At 41.4% G+C, this 10717-nt stretch overlaps 1 pseudogene; it reads right to left on the bottom strand.

Moving 5' to 3' along the window:
- Positions 1 to 4018: 4018 nt before the first annotated feature.
- Positions 4019 to 4183, bottom strand: LOC121450234 (annotated as a pseudogene).
- Positions 4184 to 10717: the final 6534 nt, after the last annotated feature.

The following is a 10717-nucleotide window of genomic DNA, read 5'->3' as shown; positions in this document are numbered from 1 at the left end:
AGAATGTCATAAATTTATGTATTTATTTAAATTTATTTTACCATGTTCTGTACCTACCTGAGTGTAGGTAAGTATGTGCACCATGTAGATAAAAGTGCCTTCCTAGACCAGATGAGGCCATCAGATCTCATGGCAGTTATGAGCCGCCCATGTGGGTGTTGGAGACTGAGCCCAGGTCCTTTGGAAGAGCAGCAAACGCTCTTAACTGAGTTCTACATCTTGATTCTTAGCAGTAAGAGAGACTGTGTACTGGGTGTAGCTTGAACACATATGAGACCTCAAAGCTCACCCTCACAGTGACACACTTTCTTCAATAATTCCACACCTATTCCAACATTGTCAGATCTTCTAATAGCGTCACTATCTATGGGTAAAGCATTCACACACAAGGGTAGTTGAGGGCCAAACGTATTCAAAACACCACACCAAATAATACAAATTTGGCTCTACTTTCTCAGTAGTAAAAATATCTAAAAATGTATGCTTGTTAGAGAAATAAATTATACTCTGTGCTTTAACAGCCATTTCAGACACATCTATTACCAAGATGCATTCAGTTGGTTGGCCAGCACTGATTTTAATGAATTAATTCATCTATGTATAACTAAAGACATTAGTCACAAATGCCTGAATGTCAGTAAGTTATCAATTCTATATTTAAGCAAATTATACCAATACCTAAAGTCACATCTTACCTTTAATTTTGGATACTAATAAAAGGGGAAGCGACAATAACAAAACCAGACAGATATTTCTTAGCAAAGAACACATTAAATGATAATTTGTAGAGCTATTATGGAGAGCAGGACCTTAACTCTTACAGGTCCTCTATCTGCTTTCAAGTATTATGACTTTGAAAAATAAAACAAGTACTGGCTATTCCCTTAGGACACTAATTCAATTTATGAAAGTGGAGGTTACATGAATTATTAAAAATAACCTCAACATAACTGCCTAATTGCTTTGTTCTCAGCTCAGTGTTGAAAGTAATTAACCGCCTGAACTCTGGCGTCTCGGTGTCTTTTTGTATCTCAGTTTTCGTGTCTCTAAAAAGGACTAGTGGTTATAACATGATACAGTATAACATTATAATGATGACAAGGGGTACAATACAGTGTTGGCTATTATCCCCTGTTAGACCTCAGCACTTGAGACTAGGTCATTTACAAGGAAAACAATCTGCTAAAGTTCGCAGTTTCAGAGGCTGCGAATCCCAAGCTCAGTAGGTGCATCTGTCGAGGACCTTGTCGAGGACCATAAGATGATGGAAAAGATGGAGGGCAAAAGTGAGAGGCCATGAGGGACAGCTTCATTTTCTACTGACTTCGCTCACCTGTAGCTACTCTTCTTCTGATTCCCGCTAGAGCAGCAGTTCTCAGCCTGTGGGCTGCAACACCTTTGGGGGTCACAAATCAGATATCCTGTGTATCAGATGTTTACATTAGGATTCATCATGATGGTGCAGAAGAATTGTCTGTATTCTGTCAATCATGTTTTAAACAAACGCTAATTGGCCAGGCAGGAAGTATAGGTAGGTCAACCAGACAGGAAGTAGAGGTGGGGTGATGAGAACAGGAGAATGCTAGAAATGAGGAAGCCCATTCCTCCCCCTTCTGCCCAGACCACCAAAGAAGCAACATGTGACCTACCCCGCTGTGAAAGATACCGAGCCATGTGGCTAACATAGATAAGAATAATGGGTTAATATAAGCTACAAGAGCTAATAAGAAAACTGAGCTAATGGGCCAATCAGTTTATAATCTTATGGAGACCTCTGTGTGATTTTCTTTGGGGCTAAACAGCTGCGGGAACCGGGCAGGCCCTCATGTTACATCACGGTAGCAAAATTGCAGTTATGAAGTAGCAGCAAAGCAATGTTGTGGTTGGGTGAAGACGGACGCTAAAAGAAATCCTGCACTAGCTCAGAACTTATTATAATAAAGGGTTATTCATTTAGGGGTAGACTCGTAGATCACAGTCCTCTGCTAAAATGGGGAACAGCAACCTAATCCAGCAGCCAGAAGAGCGAGCCGAGAGCAGGCTTAATTCAGCATTTATAGTATAAAAGGCCATGCCTAAGTGGGTGGGTAACTTAGAGGCTTCTGGCTGAAGGATTTCCTGCAGCACCTCCCCCTTTTGTTTAAATAAGAGAGTTCTAAACCTAATACTAAATTATATACAATAAGAACAAATATCAAGTATAAAAATTAGAATTACAACCAACATAAACAATATCAAGCAAGAAACATGTGGTCAATGTTTCAATAATTATCCTATCCTAAGGAGTATAAGTCATATAAGTAACTCTGCCAAGTCATGAAAGGAAAGTAACTATGACTATCTAGTCTTCAACCCCATCGAAGACCCAAGAAGAGAAATAATATTACTTGAGTAATTAAGGAACTTCCAAAAGGTGCAACAAATGACAGAGACAACTGGCTACCTGGGCTATCACCCAAAGTCTCATTTGTAATGTTGCAGCAACGAACTTTGGCTAAGGCCTAGAGTAACTGACAGACCCTTTTCAGAGGCAGGAAATTTTTCAAAACCATCTTACTCTGTCTTGGCAGGATTTGACAGTCTTTTTTCTTATATCCTGCTTGTCCTGTCCAGACATCATGCATTTTGTCAGTGGTTGACGCATGGGCAGTTCCTTGCCCAAAGGCCAGTTTTGCCAAGAAGAAAACAAGCTCCAAGTGGAGCGTCATTGGTGCTCAACAATCTCTTGGGAATAGGTCGGTGTAGCCATCTGCTTCTGGCAGCACCAAGCTACTTCAAGAGGGTGATAGGCATCAAGGAGGCTCTTTATGGAGTTGGTTTGCCATTTGGATAAAAAACTGTTCTTGCCTGCACTGCCTGATGTTATCCTGTATGAACTGGACATGCAGTACCCATGGAGAAATGACTGATGAACTTGCCTAAAGATAAGATGGTCCTTCAGGGTTCCTGCTTTATGAAAGAGTCTGCCAGACATTCTGCAGGACACAGAAGAAAGGACAAACTGCCAAAACAGGTGGAACTGTCTTTGAAATTTCCTGCTTCATGGAAAAGTCTACTGAATACTATGTGCCTGTGCACTGAAGATAGATGCTCCAATGGTACAGAAGAACTTTGGGTGACTGTCCAGGCAGCGAGCTGTCTCTGTCATTTCTAGAGTTTTGGAAGTTACTTACAATGTACTTCCTGTTTACTTAGGTAATATTATATCCTTCTGGAGTTTTTGATGGCACCGAAGAATAGATAGTTATAATAGTTTTCTATTGTGATCCCAGTAATGAGTAAGAGAGTTACGATAAAAAATAAAGTAGATATAAATATTGTAACTATAATTATTACTTGATACCTGTTTTGTTATATGTAATTTTACTATGTTGAAGTTAAAACCTTCCTTTTTATTTAAAGAGAAAAAGGGAGGTGATGTGGGATTCCCCTCTGTATACTGTGAATACCATTAGTTAATAAAGAAACTGCTTTGAGCCTATAGCAGAACAGGACAGAGCAGAGCTAGGTGGGGAAACTAAACTGAATGCTGGGAAAAAGAAGGGAGAGTCAGGAGAAGCCTTGTACCCCTGCCAGAGACAGACACCGAAATTTTACCCTGTAAGCCACAGCCTCATGGCGATACACAGATTAATAGAGATGGGTTAATTTAAGATATGAGTTAGCCAGAAATAAACTTAAGCTATTGGCCAAACAGTATTGCAAATAATATGGTTTCTGTGTGATTATTTTGTGGCTGGGCAGCTGGGAATGAACAAATGGTCTCCTATAGCAGTTGGGGGTGATTTTAGAGAAGACAAATCATATTTAAGCCACAGTAGTTATGAAAGGCATTTGGGGAGGTAAGGTGTGTTTCAGAGTCCTAAATTCTTGGAAAATACTGACAATGACTGTAAAAACAAAAATCAAATACATCTGAGTCTGGAAAGGTGGCTCTGTTGGGAAAGCCTTGCCATGCAAGCATGATGATCTGTGTTTCGATCCCCAATAACCACAAAAATAAACCCCAAAAAACCAAATACTTGCGATCCCAGTGCTGAGTAGGGGAGTAGGAACAGGAGCTCCTTTCAGTGTACTGGCCTGAAAGCATCACTGAATTGGTATAAAAAAATAAATAAACAAACAATAATAAAAAGATATATAGATACTACACTTGATCTTAGCCAAAAGGCCGAGAAGCGATAAAAAAAAAAGATATATAGATAAATAATAGGCTAAATAAATAAGGTGAAGAAGAATGAGGAAGACTTCCACTGCCAATCTCTGGTCTTACACACAGGCACACATGTACGTGCATACACAAACACAAGCACCCTCATCCCAGACATAGAGACTCTGTGCCGAATGGACAGATTCTGTAAGGAGAGACTCTGGTATGAGTCACACTAATTTATCAAAGTTAATCATTTCTTGAAATAGTTCTGTAGGTGACGTTGACCTTCCTTGCCTTTGTGGGAATATCACATTGGGACCTGTATATTATTCTGAAGGTTTGGTGGTTGTTAATTTGGAGAAAACACCACTTAATATATAGTGAACATTAAGTGCATGAATTGCTTTTGGGTGTAATTTCTACATGCTCTAAGCCTGCCAAAACTAGTAACTTCTCTCACGTGTACACACGTCCATCTATACTCCCTTTCTAAGCCAACATGGAATTGTCAGTGTTTCTAATGCTTCACTCTTGTTACTTAGAGGGAGAACAGTTTTGGAAACAGGGCAGCAAGTAACTTCTTTATTTCCTCTTTATTTCAACTCTGAACCCTGATCTGCGTTGGTTTGTATCCTTCATGTGTTCAGGCTAAGTAAAGAGCCCTGAGATTTCACAACTGGGTTTTCTCATAAAAAAAGGCAGCGTCTACTCTTTCCTGAGAGATGGGCACAGGATCTGGAAAAGATCCTGAATTCTTACTTGGAACTGTAAAGAAATATTTTCTGGAAAGAAAATGTTTATAGTTATTAAAACTACCTCAAATGCTTGTAATTACTCCATCCTGCCAGTTTAAGAGGATAAATAGAAAATAATTTTTGATGGTGTGTCTCACTACGTACCCCTGGGTGGCCTGGAATTTGCTATGTACACCAGGCTGGCATTGGTAGGGATCTACCTTCCCCTGTCTCCTAAGTTCCAAAATTAAGCATGTGCTTCACTATATCTGGCCTAAAACACATTCTTCAAGAACTATGTCATATACACCAATGTGGACGGAGAAGTTTCACAAGGCCCCACCCCCACATGAAGAGCTGTACACAATCAATGGCTGCCGAGAGGGGGAGGATCAGTTTTTCCCAGAGATGAGCCTCTGTGTGGTCAGCCTTACACACAGATAAGTAAGAGCTACACTGAATGGATGAATGTGTGTGCATGTGTGTTTGTGCATGTGTGCATGTATGTGGGTGTCTATGTGTGCATGTATGTGGGTATCTATGTGTGCATGTATGTGGGTGTCTATGTGTGTATGTATGTGGGTGTCTATGTGAGTGTACAAAAATTATAATTAAAGAAGAGGTCATGAATTTGAGAGGCAGTAGGAGGGGGGGAGTTAGGGGGAGAGAGGAAGGGGTGAAAATAATGTAAATACAGTACTCATGTATGAAATTAAAAACATTAAAACTAGATTTTAAAAACCTGTCATACATTGAAAGATGATGCAATAAAGGATGTTCAAAATCTGTTTTGATAGGCACTGATTTTCTGAAGATGTATTCAATACATAGCAACAATCTTTACAAATGCCCATTGAATTGGAATAAAAGGTTAATATGGACTCTTTATAGAGCAGAATCAGGATGTCTGGGAATGAGGACCGGAATCAATGCTTTAAGGAGAACTGGTTATAATTGTGTATAGCAGTCTCATGATTGGCTTTTGAGGCTGTATAGGTAGGGTTCTTGCATGGTTGCCACTAATTTCCTTTTCTTCTTGTTTGTGATCGATGTGTGTCACTCATTCCGATTTTCTGATGCCTTTATATAGGTTGAGTGACTTCCTTATGGCATCTTCACCCACAGTTACATTTGTGGTAAATAAGGTCTTGGAAATAAGAGGATGCTGAGAGCTTTCCTAGGGCCTAGTGGAGGCTCAGCAGGAATCAGAGCTCATCTGTCCTCTGAGTCACAGCTTAACACACTCCGCCCCTCCCAGTTGCACTGAGCTCCTGCTGATGAGTTTGCATCCATCAGGTCAGAAGTTCTGGGAAGCAGGAACCTTGGTGGCTGTATTTGCCTTTAAAGTTAAAGTTCTTTGGTGTGCTGAATTCCTTTCTCCTCCTCCCCCCTCCCTTCCCCTCTCTCCTGTCCTCTCCTCTCTTCCTTCTTCCCCCACTTTTCTCTCCTTCTCCTATTCCTTCTCCTCCCTCCTCATCTCTCCCTCTTCTCCCTCGTTCTCTTTCTCCCCATCTTGTGTATTACAGGTTGGGCTGAAACTCACTATGTAACCAACAATGAACTTCTAATCTTCTTATACTTTCGGAGGTGTGTGCTACCACGACTGGTTTATGTGGTGCTGAGGGTGGAAATCAGGATTTGTGTATGGTAGGTAAACACTCCAGCACCTGTGATATATCCTCAGCTCAGGTTCCTACTCTAGACAACTTTTTTATCAACCTTTAAAAAGATCCGCTAATTTTCTTTTCACATTGTGTAGTATTTTTCACATTGCAGAAAACAGTTTCTTGCTTCCCCTTTCAGGGTTAGAAGTGCCAGTTCCCTCTGGAGGTTGTGTTCCCTCTTTTATAATGGAGGGTGGTGGATGGTGAATGGATCTGCTGGCCCATGGGCCAATACTTGGTGCAAACTGAGTCCTTGGGATGCAGCTGGTTTATCTGATTATTGAGGACTTGAGTGCAGTTGGGAATGTCATAGTGAATTATCTCTATTCTCTAAGAATTACTTTTCCTGATTTCAAACTGCTTCTTCCAAAGTTTTGTGAACATCTGTGGGTTAGCCCAACACTACATATATAAATCTATTCCTACTGTTTTCCAAAGTGAGCCTTCCTTTCTGCCCACCACCAAGCCAATGATCTGCAGTCATTCTTTTTTTTTTATAAATTTATTTATTTATTAAAGATTTCTGTCTCTTCCCCGCCACCCAATTCCCTCCCCTTCCCCCAATCAAGTCCCCCTCCCTCGTCAGCCCAAAGAGCAATCAGGGTTCCCTGCCCTGTGGGAAGTCCAAGGAACCCCCACTTCCATCCAGGTCTAGTAAGGTGAGCATCCAAACTGCCTAGGCTCCCACAAAGCCAGTACGTGCAGTAGGCTTGTTCCTTCCTCCTTAGAAAGTTCTGTCTCCCTTTTCTCTATGGGAATTTTCCCTGTTCCCAGCTCCTCCATGAAACTCTTCTCAGCTCTCCCTGGTCTTACAGCTTTCTCTGCGCTCTCAATTTCTGTAGCAGTTCTCAAAACCAAACCATATAATTTAGCCATTAATTATATACTGCAGCACACTATTTTCTTTGTGACAGTGTGCCTTGGTTTTTTTTATTCCGCTGCTAAATTATAAGCATCATGAGACATTCCACATCTCCCACTTTACAAGTGAGGGGACCTGCTCTAAGTATAGAAGAGAAATTAGGGCCACAGGCTTAGACTTGGCTTTAGCACATGAGTCTCAGCCTCCCTCACCCTCACTTTCCTCCTACCTAGCTCGATTGGGTGCTCTGATCCTTGAATAATTTCTCCAACTCTCTTACTTTTTTCTATGAATCTCTCTCTCCTCCCCTCTTTCCCCCTCTCCCTTCTTCCTCCCCATCCTTTCTCTCAGACATTGGCACATGTTTGTTTCATTAGATGAATACATTGGCTATGTTCATCGACCTATAAACATTCTTATAAAATGTATTAGGATATGGGTTATCTTGACTGTGGCATTTCAGATACAAGTTACTGTAACATCATAAACGCTGAACGGTTATGAATAAGGCCTCCTTCATTCATGGGGATTTGACAAGATGTCTTAGAAACTGTAGATCCACTTTTGTTATTTAAAAACATCATCCTCACATGATGCATATCACTTCATGTAGGCTCACATGCATATACTAAATATGTAAGTAATAAGTAAAACAAAAGACATCCTGTTTTGTTTATCCCACCTCTACATGTTATTTCTCCATTATCTAAAAGTCTCTTAACTTACTACTTTAACTATTGTCATACATTGTTTATGTATTTATAGACTCATGTCTGATTTTAAAAACTACAGTTTTACACTACTTTTATACCTTTCTCAATTAAAAGAAATCCAAGATATTTATTGTTTTTTTCTCTAAACAGAATTTTAATTTCTCGCTACCCATCTCAGAGAATATCAATTCTTCTCACTTAAGAGTTCGGTTCTATCTGGGCAGTGGTGGCATACACCTTTAGTCCTTACACTGGGGAGTCAGAGGCAGGTGGATCTCTATGAGTTTGAAGCCAGCATGGTCTATAGAATGAGTTCCAGGACAGCCAGGGCTACCCAGAGAAACCCTGTCTTGAAAAACCAAAGAAGTTTGGTTCTGATTTATCTAATGTAAATCTAAGTAGTGGAATTTTCTCATGTAACAGGAAGATCCCAGCTAGAAGTGGTGTTCAGGTATGGAGTGTGCCTCGTCTGCTCACCATTGCTCCATGCTCCTTTTTCTACTTTGCAGAGCTTGGTAAGTGGTTTTAATATTCCTGGTATCATCCCTGTTTCAATACAGATGCCCCTCCCTTTGGCCACCCAAGCTTTAGGTAGAAAGCTAACAAAAGAAAACATCATGAAACAGGGTGGGTTTGAGCTCCCTCAGAAAATGCATTGCCACTTCCTACACACTTGAGCTTCCGTCTCAAGAACAGCATTGTGTGGTGTGGTCACAGCCGGCTGCAAGGCAGATGAAGACATGCAGTTAATGTTAGTTGGGTGCACTGATTATTGAAAGTTGGACTTTTTAGGATGGAAGGAGGTGAGAACAATATTGGCTAGACAACTAATAGTGTCTGTCACATAGACAAGCTAGAAGCATTGCCTCACGAGTCACCAACACTTTCAGAGCTCTAAGATGAGGCAAGATTAAAATCCTGCAGCTACCTGAGACATTTCAGAAGGGTTGGGAAAAGTCAGAGTAGAATTCCAAACACTCAGACACTAATTCTGAGATTTACTGCCCTTTAAAATTCCACTAGTTTAGCCCAAATGATGCTTTGGGAGCATGTGGGAGTGATGTGGAAACCTAGTGCAGAAGAAACATCCTGGCATCTATGAGGATGACCCTAGCAAGGACTCCTGGTGATGGGGGATACTGAGCTGGAACTGGCTGTCTTCTGTAACCAGGCAAGACTTACAGTGGTGGGATTGGGGCACCAACTAGTCAGAAAGCCTTTGACCCACAACCTGTCCTGCCTGCAAGATGTGCTGGGGCCATGGTGGCTCAGAGCTTTTGTGAGTGACCAACCAATAACTGGTCTAACTTGAGATCTAAGCCATAAGAGGGAGCCCTTGCCTGACACTGCCAAGATGGCCAAAAGCTGGAAGCTGGATGGCCTAGAGGTCTAGGGTAGAATCAAACACAACTGGTTAAAAAAAAGTCAATGAAATAATTATAATCTGCTATACTCATAGATTGGTGTTTAATCCAGTCATTATCAGAGAGGCTTCCTCCGGCAGCTTGTAGGGGCAGATGCTGAGGCTCACAGACAAACTTTAAGCAGAGCTCAGGAAATCCTATGGAAGAGCAGGATGAAAGATTGTAGGAGCCAGAGGGATCAGGGACAACAGGAAATCATGGCCCACAGAGTCAATTAAGCAGGGCTCACAGAGACTGAAGTGGCAACGGTGGAGCCTGCTTGGGTTGTCTGCACTAGGTTCTCTGCATATATATTGTGGTTGTTTAGCTTGGGGTTTTGTGGCAATCCTAACAGTAGGGGGTGAAGGCATCTCTGACCCGTTTGTCTGCTCTTGGGACCCTTTTCCTCCTACTGGATTGCCTCGTTCAGTCTTTATATGAGGGTTTGTGTTTAGTCTTATGGCATCTAATGTTAGGCTGTGTTTGGTTGATGTCCCTGGGAGGCATGCTCTTTTCTGAACAGAGAAACAGTGGATCTGGGGTAGAGGGGAGGTGGAGGGGGACTTTGAGGAGTGAAGGGGGGGGGGGAGGCTGTGGTCGGGATGTATTGTATGAGAGAAGAATATATAATAATAATAAGAAAAACCCCACTTCAGATGTAGTGTTCCTTACATTGAACATAGGAGATAGTATTATTTGTTTTTCTGATGCTAACAACATACCACGGACTGGATGCATTTTAATGAAGCAAGGTTTTGGAGCAAGGTGTGCTGGTACATGCCTGTAACTCCTACACCAGAAAACCAAGGCAGAAAAATCCGGAGCTCAAGATTAGCCTGAGCTGCATTGTGGATGTGAAATCTTGTTTCACAACAAACAAGAATTAACTAACAAGAGAAACAAACAAACAAACCAAAATGGCCCCTGGTCTGAATGCCTAAAACCAAATGAGCATCATCTGATAAATACCCTAATGCCGTCAGAGTCCAAGAGCAAGTGCAGATCATCACACAACAAAGAGCTGGTGGTCCCCTTCTTTTCATAGTCTCAGTAATTGGTCACAGGTCTTCCATTAATGACCATACCTTATACTAATCACCTCCAAACTCCCACCTCCAGGCAGACACTGGGTTAAATCCACAATCCCTTTTACTAACTCCAAATAAGGATAAAATCTAACTACGTGAA

Source organism: Microtus oregoni, unplaced genomic scaffold (genome assembly GCF_018167655.1).
Source record: "Microtus oregoni isolate MIOR12 unplaced genomic scaffold, Mior012 000006F_ref0000085, whole genome shotgun sequence".
NCBI classification, from domain to species: Eukaryota; Metazoa; Chordata; class Mammalia; order Rodentia; family Cricetidae; genus Microtus; species Microtus oregoni.
This window is presented reverse-complemented; position numbering and strand designations above follow the sequence as displayed.